Raw genomic sequence first — 15,528 nt, forward strand, 5'->3', positions numbered from 1 at the left:
GCTGAATCCTCTCGCTTGGCCTTGGTCCAGAGGAAGGCAAAAAAACCCTGGCAGTGCTAAGCCAATGTGCTGCCGCAGTGAAAAAAAATTCCTTCCTGATCCCTGAGAGGCGATCGGACAAAACCCTGGATCAAGTACTGTTGGATTGAGGGAGGAAGGGGGGATGAGAGGTGTCACTGTTGCTGGGGAGTACCAAGATGGCCACCGACCGAGACACAGGCCTCAGGTTTGGGGGCTGTTAGCTTGGTGGGTTTAAGCTAGGACTGTTAATCCTGAGGAGGAAGGGATCCTCCAGGGATAGGGGGGGGGATGTTACTAGACAATTCCAGATATTTCCGGGCTGTTACTGGGCCTATATGCGGCGCGCCGCTAGGCCGCGGCTGAAGCCGCGGTCTTTCCTGATTGCGGCGGCGGCGAATAAGGCCTGGTCTGGCGCGGGTGCGGGGAAGAGCCGCAAACCACTGGGAAAAACGCTACTATGAGCGACGGGGGGCCGGGATGATAGTGGGTGACAGTGTGGGGTGCGATGCGGCTTAAAGAAGAGGTAGAGAGCCGCAATTTGGGTCGCTGGAATGGCTGTCCTGAAAAGGACGGTCATCAGCGATTCCTGGGGGTGGAAATGGCCCTGAAAGACAGGGTCTTACCTGAGGAGAGGGGGCCCACGAGGGGGCCCAAGGGAAGGAAGGAGCCGGTCCTATGAGCTGCAGTTGACTCGTGCAGCAAGGATTGTAGGAGCCTGCCTGCCTGCCTGTCTGCAGTCTAGCTGACTATCTGTCTGGTCCCTGGTGAGAGCAGACTCGAAAGCGGAAGGTCCGGAGCGTCCTACTCCACCACTGATACTCTCTCTGATCACGGCAAACACCAGTCATATGATGATGCTGTACTGCACTGGTGACAGTATGTAAATTACAACTTCAAAAAACAAGCCATTCCTCTTACTAAATACGTCAGACTATTTACTTTCCAAAAAGGGGGTATTTGGGGGGTATTTGTATTATCCTGGCATTTTCTGGCCTCAAGAAATGAGATAGGCCATCAGTACATCAGGATTGATCAATTTTCAGATCTATATATCCCATAGTTTGTGGACTCTATAACTTTCATACAGACTAAATAATATGGGCCAGAATCGCCCTATGCTGCGGCGGCGTAACGTATTACATTTACGTTACACCGCCGCAAGTGTTCAGCGTAAGTGCTTGATTCACAAAGCACTTGCCTGTAAACTTGCGGCGGGGTAGCGTAAATCCTCCCGGCGCAAGCCCGCCTAATTCAAATGGGGCGGGGACCATTTAAATTAGGCGCGTTCCCGCGCCGAACGTACTGCGCATGCTCCGTCCCTAAAATTTCCCAACGTGCATTGCGCTAAATGACGTCGCAAGGACGTTATTGGTTTCGACGTTAACGTAAATGGCGTCCAGCGCCATTCACGGATGACTTACGCAAATGACGTGAAATTTTTAATTTGACGCAGGAACGACGGCCATACTTAACATTGGCTAGACCACCTAGAGGGCAGGTTTAGTTTTACGCCGCGTATCTCTACGGAGACTACGTAAATTTACAGCGACGGGCAAAGCGTACGTTCGTGAATCGGCGTAACTAGTCATTTGCATATTCTACGCCGACCGCAATGGCATCGCCACCTAGCGGCCAGCCTAGAATTGCAGCCTAAGATCCGACGATGTAAGTCACTTACACCTGTCGGATCTTAGGGCTATCTATGCGTAACCTGATTCTATGAATCAGGCGCATAGATACGACAATCGTATCTCAGAGATACGACGGCGTATCAGGAGATACGCCGTCGTTTCTCTTTTGTTAATCTGGCCCTATGTACTTATTTGGATTATTTTCACCAAAGAAATGGTGCAGAATAAAGTTTGGCCACAATTTATTAAGAAAGATTATTTATTTGCAAGCGTGTTTTTTTTTCTTCCAAATTTTCAGTCTATTTTTTTTTTTAAATAAAAAAGCCAGTGGTGATTAACCACTTAAGCCCCGGCCCATTTAGCTGGCCAAAGACCAGACTACTTTTTGCGATTCGGTACTGCGTCGTTTTAACTGACAATTGCGCGGTCATGGAACGTGGCTCCCAAACAACATTGACGTCCTTTTTTTCCCACAAAAAGAGCTTTCTTTTGGTGGTATTTGATCACCTCTGCGGTTTTTATTTGTTGTGCTATAAACAAAAATAGAGCAACAATTTTGAAAAAAAATCAATATTTTTTACTTTTTGCTATAATAAATATCCCCCAAAAATATATACAGGGAGTGCAGAATTATTAGGCAAATTAGTATTTTGACCACATCATCCTCTTTATGCATGTTGTCTTACTCCAAGCTGTATAGGCTCGAAAGCATACTACCAATTAAGCATATTAGGTGATGTACATCTCTGTAATGAGAAGGTGTGTGGTCTAATGACATCAACACCCTATATCAGGTGTGCATAATTATTAGGCAACTTCCTTTCCTTTGGCAAAATGGGTCAAAAGAAGGACTTGACAGGATCAGAAAAGTCCAAAATAGTGGGATATCTTGCAGAGAGATGCAGCACTCTTAAAATTGCAAAGCGTGATCATCGAACAATCAAGCGTTTCATTCAAAATAGTCAACAGGGTCGCACGAAGCGTGTGGAAAAACCAAAGCGCAAAATAACTGCCCATGAACTGAGAAAAGTCAAGCGTGCAGCTGCCAAGATGACACTTGCCACCAGTTTGGCCATATTTCAGAGCTGCAACATCACTGGAGTGCCCAAAAGCACAAGGTGTGCAATACTCAGAGACATGGCCAAGGTAAGAAAGGCTGAAAGACGACGACCACTGAACAAGACACACAAGCTGAAACGTCAAGACTGGGCCAAGAAATATCTCAAGACTGATTTTTCTAAGGTTTTATGGACTGATGAAATGAGAGTGAGTCTTGATGGGCCAGATGGATGGGCCCGTGGCTGGATTGGTAAAGGGCAGAGAGCTCCAGTCCTACTCAGACGCCAGCAAGGTGGAGGTGGAGTACTGGTTTGGGCTGGTATAATCAAAGATGAGCTTGTGGGGCCTTTTCGGGTTGAGGATGGAGTCAAGCTCAACTCCCAGTCCTACTGCCAGTTTCTGGAAGACACCTTCTTCAAGCAGTGGTACAGGAAGAAGTCTGCATCCTTCAAGAAAAACATGATTTTCATGCAGGACAATGCTCCATCACACGCGTCCAAGTACTCCACAGCGTGGCTGGCAAGAAAGGGTATAAAAGAAGAAAAACTAATGACATGGCCTCCTTGTTCACCTGATCTGAACCCCATTGAGAACCTGTGGTCCATCATCAAATGTGAGATTTACAAGGAGGGAAAACAGTGCACCTCTCTGAACAGTGTCTGGGAGGCTACGGTTGCTGCTGCACGCAATGTTGATGGTGAACAGATCAAAACACTGACAGAATCCATGGATGTCAGGCTTTTGAGTGTCCATGCAAAGAAAGGTGGCTATATTGGTCACTGATTTGTTTTTGTTTTGTTTTTGAATGTCAGAAATGTATATTTGTGAATGTTGAGATGTTATATTGGTTTCACTGTTAAAAATAAATTATTGAAATGGGTATATATTTTTTTTTTGTTAAGTTGCCTAATAATTCTGCACAGTAATAGTCACCTGCACACACAGATATCCCCCTAAAATAGCTAACACTAAAAACAAACTAAAAACTACTTCCAAAAATATTCAGCTTTGATATTAATGAGTTTTTTGGGTTCATTGAGAACATGGTTGTTGTTCAATAATAAAATGAATCCTCAAAAATACAACTTGCCTAATAATTCTGCACTACCTGTATATATAAAAAAAAATTTCCCCTCAGTTTAGGCTGATACGTATTTTTCTAAAAAAATCGCAATAAACACTTATTGATCGGTTTGCGCAAAAGTTATAGTGTCTACAAGATAAGGATTCTCCTTATGCTCCTCGTTTGTTTGGGATAGGAGGAATCCTCTCATCAGGTGAGATAAGTCCCATTGTTATACAGAAAGGCCCGGATTCACATACATCGGCGCATATTTATGCCGCCGTAGCGTATCTCCTTTACGCTACGCCGACGCAGCGCAGAGAGGCAAGCACTGGATTCACAAATCCAGTGCTGCCAAATCTGCGCTGGGTTTCCTAGGCGTAAACCGGCGTATGTGGAAGTGGGCGTGAGCCATGCAAATGAGGCGTGACCCCATGCAAATGATGGGCTGAGTCTCAGATAGATACGTATAATGAATGGGGCATGCGCCGTCCCGTGGACGCATCCCAGTGCGCATGCTCAGAATCACGTCGGAACTACTCCCTAAGATACGCTGGATCACTGCCTACGGCGTGAATGTAACCTACGCCTAGTCATATTCACGTCCTACGTAAACTACATAAAATATGTCGGCTTGTGTTCCCTGGTGCAGCCATTTGCATGGATGCTGCTGAGTTACACCTGCTATGGGGCATAACTTTACGCCGGACGCTGCGTCGGACGGACGTACGTTCGTGAATCGGCGTAGCTCCCTCATTTGCATATGTTAATAGAAAATCAATGGGAGCGCCAAATACGTCCAGCGTAAATATGCGCCCACTCTACGGCGGCGTAGGCAAGTTATGTCGGTCGGATGAAGCCTATTTTCAAGCGTATCTTGGTTTCTGAGTCCGGCACATAGATACGACGGCGCATATTTGCACTTATGCGGCGTATCTGGAGATACGTCGGCATAAGTGCTTTGTGAATCTAGGCCATAGTATATATTTAGTTATGTTTGTCCTAGGGATAGGGGGTATGAGTAAGTACTAGTTGTAGCATGAGGCTACGTTCACACTGCTGCGAATTCAAAATTGCAGTAAAATTTGCGATTTTACCGCGATTCCGCGGCTGAGTTTTTCCGTGAATTTGCCGCGATTTGAGGGAATACCAGTCTATAGAGCTGAATTTGCATCGCACATGGATCAAACTCACACAGGACCCTTTTTTCCCCGCAGCTTAGATTCGCACTGCACTAATGGAAAACAATGTTATTTTAATAACTTGCGAATTTGAGAAATCGCAAGGGCTCAAATTCGCAATAAAATTTGCAGCAGTGTGAACCCAGCCTAAAACACGTTCATTTTTAGCTGTACCCCACACTGTCTGTGATGATTTTATGGAACATGCAATAAACGTTGAAGAAGTGCAGTGGATTCCGGATCCTTTTTATTTTCTGTAGCTTACAGACGAGCTGTGCTAGCACCTTCACCTCAAGTGCTAGTCGATGGACAGCTAATTACTCACCTGGAGCAGCTTTGCTTGTGTGTGTTTTCTTATCAGCATGCTTCTTGAAAGCATAAGAACTGATTGGAATGGCTTCTTGTACTGCTGCTTCCTTTCACACTCCAGGTAAAATTCAGATACTTACTCTGCCTACATGTTAAAATTTACATTTAATGATTTATTAATTATTACAGAGCTACATTAATTACTCTTTTATATCTACCCGGAGTTCAGTTCTAAGATTTTATGCTAAACTTGGTAATGTAATGCAGTGATCTATAGATTTTTGGTTATGACACAGAAATATTTTGACACTGAGAACAAAAAACAATAAACTTCTTTTTTTATGGTTAAGAAGTCTATAGACGAGGCATTTTTTTTCCCATTAAGCCAGTAGGTTGAATGAAAAAAATTACTTAAAGCGGGGGTTCACCCTTAGAGGGCACTTTTCCCCCTTAGATTCCTGCTCGTTATTACTAGGGGAATCGGCTATTTATTTTAAAATATGTGCAGTACTTACCCGTTTACGAGACGCATCCTCTCCGTCGCTTCCGGGTATGGGCTTCGGGAATGGGCGTTCCTTCTTGATTGACAGGTTTCCGAGAGGCTTCCGACGGTCGCATCCATCGCGTCACGATTTTCCGAAAGAAGCCGAACGTCGGTGCGCAGGCGCAGTATAGAGCCGCACCGACGTTCGGCTTCTTTCGGCTACGAGTGACGCGATGGATGCGACCGTCGGAAGCCTCTCGGAAGAATGTCAATCAAGAAGGAACGCCCGCTCCCGAAGACCCATACCCGGAAGCGACGGAAGAAGATGCAGCTCGAAAACGGGTAAGTACTGCACATATTTTAATATAAATAGCCGATTCCCCTAGACCGAACGAGCAGGAAGCTAAGGGGAGATTTTTTTTTTTTTTTTAAATGGGTGAACTCCCGCTTTAATTCCACATGGAGTGTGTGGCTGGGGGACTCCTCCCCACTGAGGTATTGTATTCAATCAGCAGGGGGGACTTCCCAGTTGTCAGAATACACTAAGACCCCTTTCACACTGAGGAGTTTTTCAGGCGGTACAGCACTGCTATACCGCCTGAAAAAACTCCTTCACTGCCAAAGGGCTTTCACACTGAGGCGATGCACTGGCGGGAGAGAAAGAAATCTCCTGTCAGCGGCATCTTTGGAGCGGTGAGAGGAGTGGCATGTATACCGCTCCTTCACCGCTCCTTCCCTTTGAAAACAATGGGAAACCGCCGCAATGCGCCTCTATAGGCAGTGAAACTGATCAAATCACCTGTGCAAAATAATGGAGAGCCTGAAAACATGACCTGTTGGGGCTCCTTGAGGACTGGAGTTGAGAAACACTGGGGTAGATTGATAACAGTGCAGCCATTGGCTCCCGCTGCTGTCAATCAAATTCAATGATGCGGGATGCAGGGCTGAGTCCTGCATTCGGCGGGTATGGATGCCAAATGCTGGACTCGGGAGCGCGCCCGCAAGTTAACCCCCCCCCCCCGGGAGAGCGCTTCTCCTAGGGGGTTATTTGTTGCGAGGAATAGCCGAGAGAGCCGCCGGGGGACCCCAGAAGACGGTGTTTAGGGCAACTCTGTGCAAAATTAACTGCACAGTGGAAGTAAGTATGACATGTTTGTTTTTAAAAAAATAAATAAAAAATCGAACCTTTACAACCCTTTTTACTTAGCTAAACACTCATTCAATCCAGCGCCGTGCACATCTGCAGGTCTTTTCTCCCCTCAGTTTCAGGTCTTGCTGGCTTTGTTGGGGCACCAGGAGCCATTGGCTCCCAGTGCTGTCAATCAAAGCCAGTGATGAGGGAATGGGGGGCGGGACACTGTGTGTGTCAATTAGAAGCTGCTTCCCATGGGGGCACTGGACAGAGAGGAGGGGCCAGGAGTGCTGGCAGGGGACCCGAGAAGAGGAGGTTCAGGGGCCACTCTATGCACAGAGCAGGTACATTAAGACATGTTTGTTATTTGAATTCTTTACAATTGCATTAAAATTCAGCCAGTCTCTGCTGAACTGGACACATTTTGATCCATCTATGGCCCGCTTTACTACTGTGTTGTTCTTTGTAATTCTTCACAGAACTGGTTAGCTTATTTTTAAATAATACGGAACGGAACCCTTCTAATAAAACACCCTCATTTCGCCAATAAAAAATAGCATGTGATTGCTGTATAATACAAAATTATGCAGCAATCAAACCCCCAAATAGCAATACAGTTTTCTATCAGCACAAAAATACACACGCTCACAATAAAAGAATGAGTTTTTGAATGATTGCTCCAGTCCTACTAAACAACCGGTGACTAATTTCTACACATGCATGTAGATTACATTTCTTTTTCTTAAGTGTATTTTTCCCTCAGTCACGCATAAACAGAACTATGTTCATAGATCAGTACATCGATTCAGTTCCAACAATGTCATTTAGGTATTCCGCTGTGAACGTGTTACTAGTTTTATTATCTATTGATCAATCACACTTCAGAGCCCCTGCAATCTAATCAGTCCCACTTATTGTTTAGCAGTTGCATTTTTAGGGTGATTTACATTTATCTTCTTATGGACTCTTTCCAATCATCTTGCCATGTGACTGAAGAGAACAGTTGCTGATTTCAGTCTTAAAAAATGTTTTGTGTCACCAGGGAACTCATTATAAGGACAAACTTCCTCCAGTTAGAGTTACTGCTTTAATTAGAGTAAAGAATAGCTTCTGGTATGAAAAAAATACATTTTAGGAAAGAAAGTAAAATGATGACACTGTACTTTTTTCATGGGAAACAATATTGCTAGGCTGAATTATTGAACAGCAAGAAATGATAGTAATGAAGACTTGGAAATAGCGGGAAGGTAAACAGCACATTACTGCTCAACTCATACATTTTGGTTTTCACCACTGAAATAAGAGAAAAAGAAAATCTGATCATGCAGCAATTCCTGTTTATTAGACTGATGTCAGGTCCTGGTATTTTGATTTATAGTTACATGCTAATTTAGAAGATATTAATAGCAATTAAATTGGAAAGGCAAAATATTCTCTATATTTTTAATGCTTGCTTGAACAGACTACCATTTTCTCATACAAAGGAATGTATAATATTCATGTAAAAAAATAATAATATATCTATCTATCTATCTATCTATCTATCTATCTATCTATCTATCTATCTATCTATCTATCTATCTATCTATCTATCTATCTATATATATATATATATATATATATATATATATATATATATATATCTATCATGTAAAAAATAACCTCATAACCTAATTTCTATGTAGAGTTTATAATTTTATATGTAAATTAAGGTAGCCATATTTTTTGTATAACACACTTTTGCTCTTTGCTTTGCAGTGCTACATATTGGTTGTGCATTACTGCGCCTTCCTACAATTCAAGTCAATGGGTTTATTTACTAAAGAAGTAAAAAATGTTCACTTAACTTACTGTTCATATACTGTATGTACAAGCAAAAAAATGTTTTTCTTATTTTTTTTGTTATTTTCGTTGCATGTGATTGAGCACTTGCCGACTTGCTCACGTACATTTACTGCGGAAGGTCGGCTCTCCTGTGCAAAGAGGATAGAGGGCATGTACCCGTGGGTCCCGCGGACTCGATGTCCGCCGGCGACCTATGATCGCTGTGTACAGAGGCAAAACGGGGAACTGCCTAAACAAGGCGATTCCCCGTTCTGCCTAATGACTTGTCAGAGATCGGGAACAGTGATCTCTGTCATGTCCCAGTGAGCCCACCCCCCCTACAGTTAGAACACACCCAGGGAACACACTTATGTCCCTTTTTACACTTGTGGACCGTATGTCCGCTTTTTCATCCATCCGTGTGCGGATGAAAAAGGGACATACATTGGTCCCTATGAGATCGCGGGTGTCGGCGGATGTACATGCATGCTGTTTAAGCAAGCATTAAAAATATAGAGAATATTTTGCCTTTCCAATTTAATTGCTATTAATATCTTCTAAATTAGCATGTAACTATACAGTGCAGCCATTGGCTCCCGCTGCTGTCAATCAAATTCAATGATGTGAGATGCGGGGTTGAGTCCTGCATTCGGCGGCTATGGACGCCAAATGCTGGACTCGGGAGTGCGCCCGCAAGGTAACCCCCGCAAGGTAACCCCCCCGGAGAGCGCTTCTCCTAGGGGGTTATTTGTTGCGAGGAATAGCCGTGAGAGCCGCCGGGGGACCCCAGAAGACGGTGTTTAGGGCAACTCTGTGCAAAATTAACTGCACAGTGGAAGTAAGTATGTTATGTTTGTTATTTTTTTTGTGTTGTTGCTGTGATCTGACTTACAGTTAGATGGGTGGCTACATTCATTCCCCACAGTCCCACTGTATGTAGAACATAACCACTCTTTCTTTCTCACTCCCGAGATGAACTAAGGACTCGAGGTTATAGGATGTATTGTGTGCATAGCGCAGTGAACATGACTGCAACTAATGTGCACTCCTTGTTCCAAATAAACAAGGTGGAAAAGGAAAGGTTTGATCGCTCACAAAGGAGGCTACAAGGAAGAAAACACAGTAATGCCTTGTACACACTATCGGGTTTCCCGGCGGACTTTTATACCACTGGGAAACCCAAGGGGAAAGCCGAGAACCTGCTCGGCAGCTTTTTCCCCCCTACACACGACTGGTTTTCCTGGCAGGAAAACTGCCATGAAAGCTTTGGCCGGGGAACCCGGCCGTGTGTATGCTCCCCCGCAGGCTTTCCCCATAGGAAAACTGCCGGGTTAAAAACCACCGGGAATCCTGGTGGGAAAAAAGGAAACATGTTCTCGTTTTTCCCGCTACGATTCCCATCGGTTTTCCTGTTGGGAAAGCTGCCATGGAGCATACACACGGACAGTTTTCCCAGCCAAAAGCTGTCATGGCAGTTTTCCAGATGGGAAAACTGGTCATGTGTACGAGGCTTAAGAAACATTTTCATGAAAATTTGAGTGCATATGCAGTATATGAATTATTTTTGGAGAATAAGAATATTATTTAAGGTCACATTGATGTATATTTCCATTTTTGCAATAGAATTTGAGAAACCCATACTATATGCATTATGCATTCCCATTTACACATACCTAAAAACTTTTTAAATATAATATTTCTTACATTTCTGGTTAATAGACAATGTTAGAAGGACAAAGTGAGGACAAAGGGGACAAATTGAGTTTCAACTTATAAACCTACAATGCTGCATCCAAGCCTTGAGATATTTAACCCTTTGTTAGGACAGTGTTGAAATCTAATTTGCAGGGTTTGGTAAACATTATGGGCCAGAGCCACAAAAGGGATACGACGGCGTAACTGCTGTTACGCCGTCGTATCCCTGTTCCTAACTATGGAACTGATCCACAGAATCAGTTTTCCATAGTTAGGCAGAAGATCCGGCATGTGTAAGGGACTTACACTGCCGGATCTTAGGATGCAGTACCGCATCCGCCGCTGGGGGCATTTCGTGTCGAAATGCCGCCTCGGGTATGCAAATTAGCACTTACGGAGATCCACAAAGCTTTTCAGCTTTGTTTTTTCTCCGTAAGTTTTAGTTTGCAAATGCAAAATTAGGGCTGCTTTTACAAGGTGTAAACTGTTTACACCTTGTAAAAACAGACCTTTCTGTCCAGCGACGCGTTTTTTTTTAAATTTTAAATTTTTTTTTTAGCGCCGTATCTTTTTTTTTTTCCCGACGCAACTTTATTGACCCGTCGCAATCCACAAAGCTCGGCGTAACGTAATTTTGCGCTATGCACGTCGGGAAAATGACGTCACGAGCATGCGCAGTACGGGCGGCGCGGGAGCGTGCCTAATTTAAATGGGAATCGCCCCCATGAAAATAGGAACGCCTTGCTCCGGCGGAATTAAAGTTACACAGCCCAAAATTTCTAGGTAAGTGCTTTGTGGATCGGGCACTTAGGTAGAAATTTTAAGGCAGTGTAACTTAAATGGAAAAAATTAAGTTACGCAGGATCTTTGTGGATTACCCCCTATGTTCACATCCCCCTCTTTAATATTTCATGACATAGGGAAAAGCAAAGCCTCATACACACTATCAGTTTTCCTGCAGGTTTTTCTCTTCAGGTTTACCAAAACCATGTAGTGCAAGGGCCTGCCTGATTGCCTACAAATTGAAACTCGAGGTTTGACCTCATATTAAATGGTTTTGGTAAACCTGAAGACAAAAACCTGCAGGAAAACTGAAAGTGTGTATGGGGCTCTAGGTGTGTAAAGTTTTCGTATATTTTTTGAAGATGCAGCACAATAATCATAAGGTATATGTAATGATGTGTATCTAGGTCCTGTAGGCAGTTGCTTTTCTGAAAAATCCCCACAGTATCTCCTTAACAGACATAGCATACTGTCCTGAGAGGATGTCTTTTGGTGCTGTGTGGAGGTTAAGAGAACAGAATGCTAAAGACAAAAGTTGCGCCATAAACCTCCCCCTTCTGCCTTATCCGCCATTCACAGAACTAATTGTTTTCCACTCCCACAGTGCATTGCATTCTGTGGATAGGGTGGAGAAGATCCTGTCACTCACAGTTCCTCCTCCATTAACAGAATGCTATGCATGAGTGTAGTAATTAGAATTCAGTGAATGGTGGCGAGAGCAGAAAGGTGTGGCCAAGTGGTGCAAATTTGCTCTCTAGCGGCTACTACTGTTACCTTCAGTGTGCCAGAAAACAGCTACTCAGAGCTTTTTAAAAGACACAACAAGATTCAGGCTGCACTATAAATGCCTCTGTCCCCCACTGCACACTGGTCTCCCCTCCTTGTTTACTGTGGGTCTTAGAAGTGATGTAAAGGTCTGAAAAAGGAACAACGATGCAAGGTGGGAGACAAAGAAACCCAACATTTCCAGAAGGTTCAAATGCTGAGGAGGTTTCCAGAGGTTGTAACTCTAAAACAGATGTCTGATGAGTGAAACAGGCCACCAGAGACCGAGAGGTGATTATAGTCTTCTACTGCAGAGACCTGCTCTTTTAACTGTTTAGAGACTCTGACAGGGTCTCTTTATGAGGAAATAATCCACTGTGAGTAGAGCAGCACTCCAAAATCTTAGATCAGTGTTATCCAAACTGTGGCCCGGAGGCCGGATGCGGCCTTTTGCTGGCCTTCCTCTCACTGATAAAATAAACTATTCTGCCAACTGACATCAACAATGGGGCAGTATTCCTTCCAATGATATCAATGATGGGGCACTATTCTACCCCCTGATACCAAATCTGGCAATGTTTACTCCCACTGATGCCAAGGAAATATTTACTCCCGCTGGCCACAGTCCGGCCCCCTTAAAGTCTGGAGGACAATACACTGGTCCTTTGTTTTGTCCTAGATTATTTGTCCCTTCTCTAATATGTTTGGGTTGACCTCTGACTTTCCTGACTTCCTGTCCTGGATTTTACATTTGACTATGGTGTCTACTTACCCCAGGTTTTGAATTATATCCACAATCTCTGATTCTGTTTCAGGATCTGCCACCATGCTTCTTTTATCCATTTTCTTCTCTAGAGCCTAACATTTACAACTATTGTTTTTGAGTCCTGGAGCCTGATCTTGTTAATAAGAATCATTACAGGTTTTAATTTTGTTGCATTGCAAATATACTGTACATCCAGGGATTTTCCAAGCTGCACCAGCCTGATAATGTATCCATTTTACAATTAGCAAGCTCTGCCTACACAGCTACGAAACCTAAAACAAATATTTTATTCCCAATTGATCATCCAGGTACGCTTGCCCTGTGAGCGATAAAGGAAATTGGGATCAGATTCAGGGAACAGTTTACATTTATCATCCTTTATAAATTTTCCTTTAATTTTAGCTACATTGGTTCCCAAAACTATTTTAGTTTAATGTGCCAGGAATACATTGACTTCAAATTCTGTTCTAGCATTGCTGGCATATTTTCTCTAAGGCTTTGCTGGTGAATACCGCAATTTGTATGAACATTTGAACTTACAATCCCAGATGCAATTTGACAAGGGAGTATGATAATGGTAAAAAGCATCAGGATGAATATTCCAGCACCTGGCATAACTTGAATAGTCAGACAGTCAGGTGAATATGCTTACAAGTGCTTCAGGTTTGGTAAGCTGATAACGCTCACAGCAAATGTACCCCTGTGAATCGGAAATTAACACATAAGATGAATCTAGTGCTGTGCATTAAACTGACAGAATTAGAAACTTTGTTATACTGTAGGTTCAATGTAAATATTGTGTAGTTTAAGAAGTGGGAAAGAATAAAACATATTAAAATAGCATAATGATATATAAAATAATACAAACAATATCATAAAAATATTATATCTAATGGCAGTCTATTTTCTGTAACAGTGCCTGTAGCATACACAGTTAAGCCTCAAGTAAAACTTCACATTTGTTGAGGAAAAAAAAACAATAATTCTAGATGAAATATATACCTTGCAAGGTTTTAAAAAAAGCTTCGAGCAGAATATTACATCCATTCTGTTCTGTGGATACTGATATGCATTCCAGTCATTACCTCCTCTCTGAATTGGAATGGAAAGGTAACATTAAATTACAAAATGGCTGGTATAGCAATTATATATTGTATATACATTTGTCAACAAAAGTGGAGTTTTTTTGCAAAGTAATCCAATCCACAGAGCACTCAAAGAAAACTTTCCAATCTAAAACCATATAACAATGTAGAAAAACGGTAATAATAAAAAAAAAAATGAACACTCACAAAATAGTAAAAAACAAGGCCGCTGTTTAAGGCTTTTACTTGATGCCGTAAACCGAAGTATTGCAATGAAAAACACCGTAAAAGCAATCAAAAGTAATCATGGATTGTAGTTTAAGTCAGTTTACTGCAAAATGACCAGTTTTGGGAACTATAGGTTTTGCTCGTTGTGAAATGTATTACTTTTTTAAACAAAAATTAGTAGAGGGTGTATTTAGGGTAGTTTTGTTTGTTTAGTTTAACATTTTGTGTTTTTTTTTCTCTTTTTATGTTTGCAACTTTTGGATTACTTCTCAATTGACGCCAATGCGTTTCACTAAAATATCAAAATTGTGCTGAAATTGCTAACTTTTTTGCAAAAATGTCAGGGAAATTGAATTGTGAAATGTCTTGTTCCACTTTGCCCATATGAATTGCTATTATTAAGAGAAATGGTCTTGTCCCCATGAGACTATGGGGGTTATTTACGAAAGGCAAATCCACTTTGCACTACAAGTACAAAGTGCACTTGAAATTGCACTGAAAGTGCACTTGGAAGTGCAGTCGCTGTAAATCTGAGGGGTAGATCTGAAATAAGGGGAAGCTCTGCTGATTTTGTTATCCCATCATGCGCAAGCTAAAATGCTGTTTTTTTATTTTCCTTGCATGTCCTCCTAGGATCTACAGCGACTGCACTTCCAAGTGCATTTTCAGTGCAATTTCAAGTGCACTTTGCACTTGTAGTTTGCACTTGTAATGCAAAGAGTGGATTTGCCTTTAGTAAATAACCCCCTTATGTCAAGGGCTGTTAGAGTTACCATGGAAAACCACACATTTTTTTTATGTCATTAAAAACGATCGTGTGTGGGCTTCAGAGCATTTTTCGGGTTCTAAAAAATGTCCAAATTTTTTTTTGAACGTGCTCTATTTTTTCACAACGTTTTTAACGTTGTCGTTTTTAAGGTTGTAAAAAATGGTCGTGTGTGGGCTTTAACGACGTGAAAAACCCGCGCATGCTCAGAAGCAAGTTATGAGACGGGAGCGCTCGTTCTGGTAAAACTAGCGTTCGTAATGGAGATGGCACATTCATCACGGAGTAACAGACTGAAAAGCGTGAATCGTCTTTTACTAACACAATATCAGCAAAACGGCCCCAAGGGTGGCGCCATCCGCATTGGAACTTCCCCTTTATAGTCCTGTCGTACATGTTGTACGTCACTGCGCTTTGCTAGAGCATTTTTTTTTTCACGATCGTGTGTAGGCAAGGCCGTTTTAATGATCGGGTTGAAAAAAAATGACGTTTTTTCTAGAGCCTGAAAAACTTCATTTTTTACAACCCGAAAAACGATTGTGTGTACGCAGCATAAGTATTTACATTTGTTTACTGGCAGCTGTGGAGCACAGAAACATGACAGTGGCTAAGTGGTTAGCACTTCCACTAGAAAAATCGGAAACAGGTGAAGCGCTCACAATGGGGAAACCACTTGTAGACATGCCCCCATAGGGACTGCTGGATATTGTGGTTCACCTGTCACCTTGCCCAGCCT

The 15,528-nt window shown here is 42.6% G+C and overlaps 1 long non-coding RNA gene across 1 annotated transcript in view; it reads right to left on the reverse strand.

The window, feature by feature from the left end:
* LOC120920886 overlaps positions 1 to 13,801 on the reverse strand; it is a 72,767-nt gene extending 58,966 nt beyond the window's left edge. The window contains exon 1 of the long non-coding RNA XR_005744801.1: positions 13,716 to 13,801. This is a non-coding gene — a long non-coding RNA (uncharacterized LOC120920886). The remainder of the gene's footprint in view (positions 1 to 13,715) is intronic.
* Positions 13,802 to 15,528: the final 1,727 nt, after the last annotated feature.

Source organism: Rana temporaria, chromosome 1, assembly GCF_905171775.1.
Source record: "Rana temporaria chromosome 1, aRanTem1.1, whole genome shotgun sequence".
NCBI classification, from domain to species: Eukaryota; Metazoa; Chordata; class Amphibia; order Anura; family Ranidae; genus Rana; species Rana temporaria.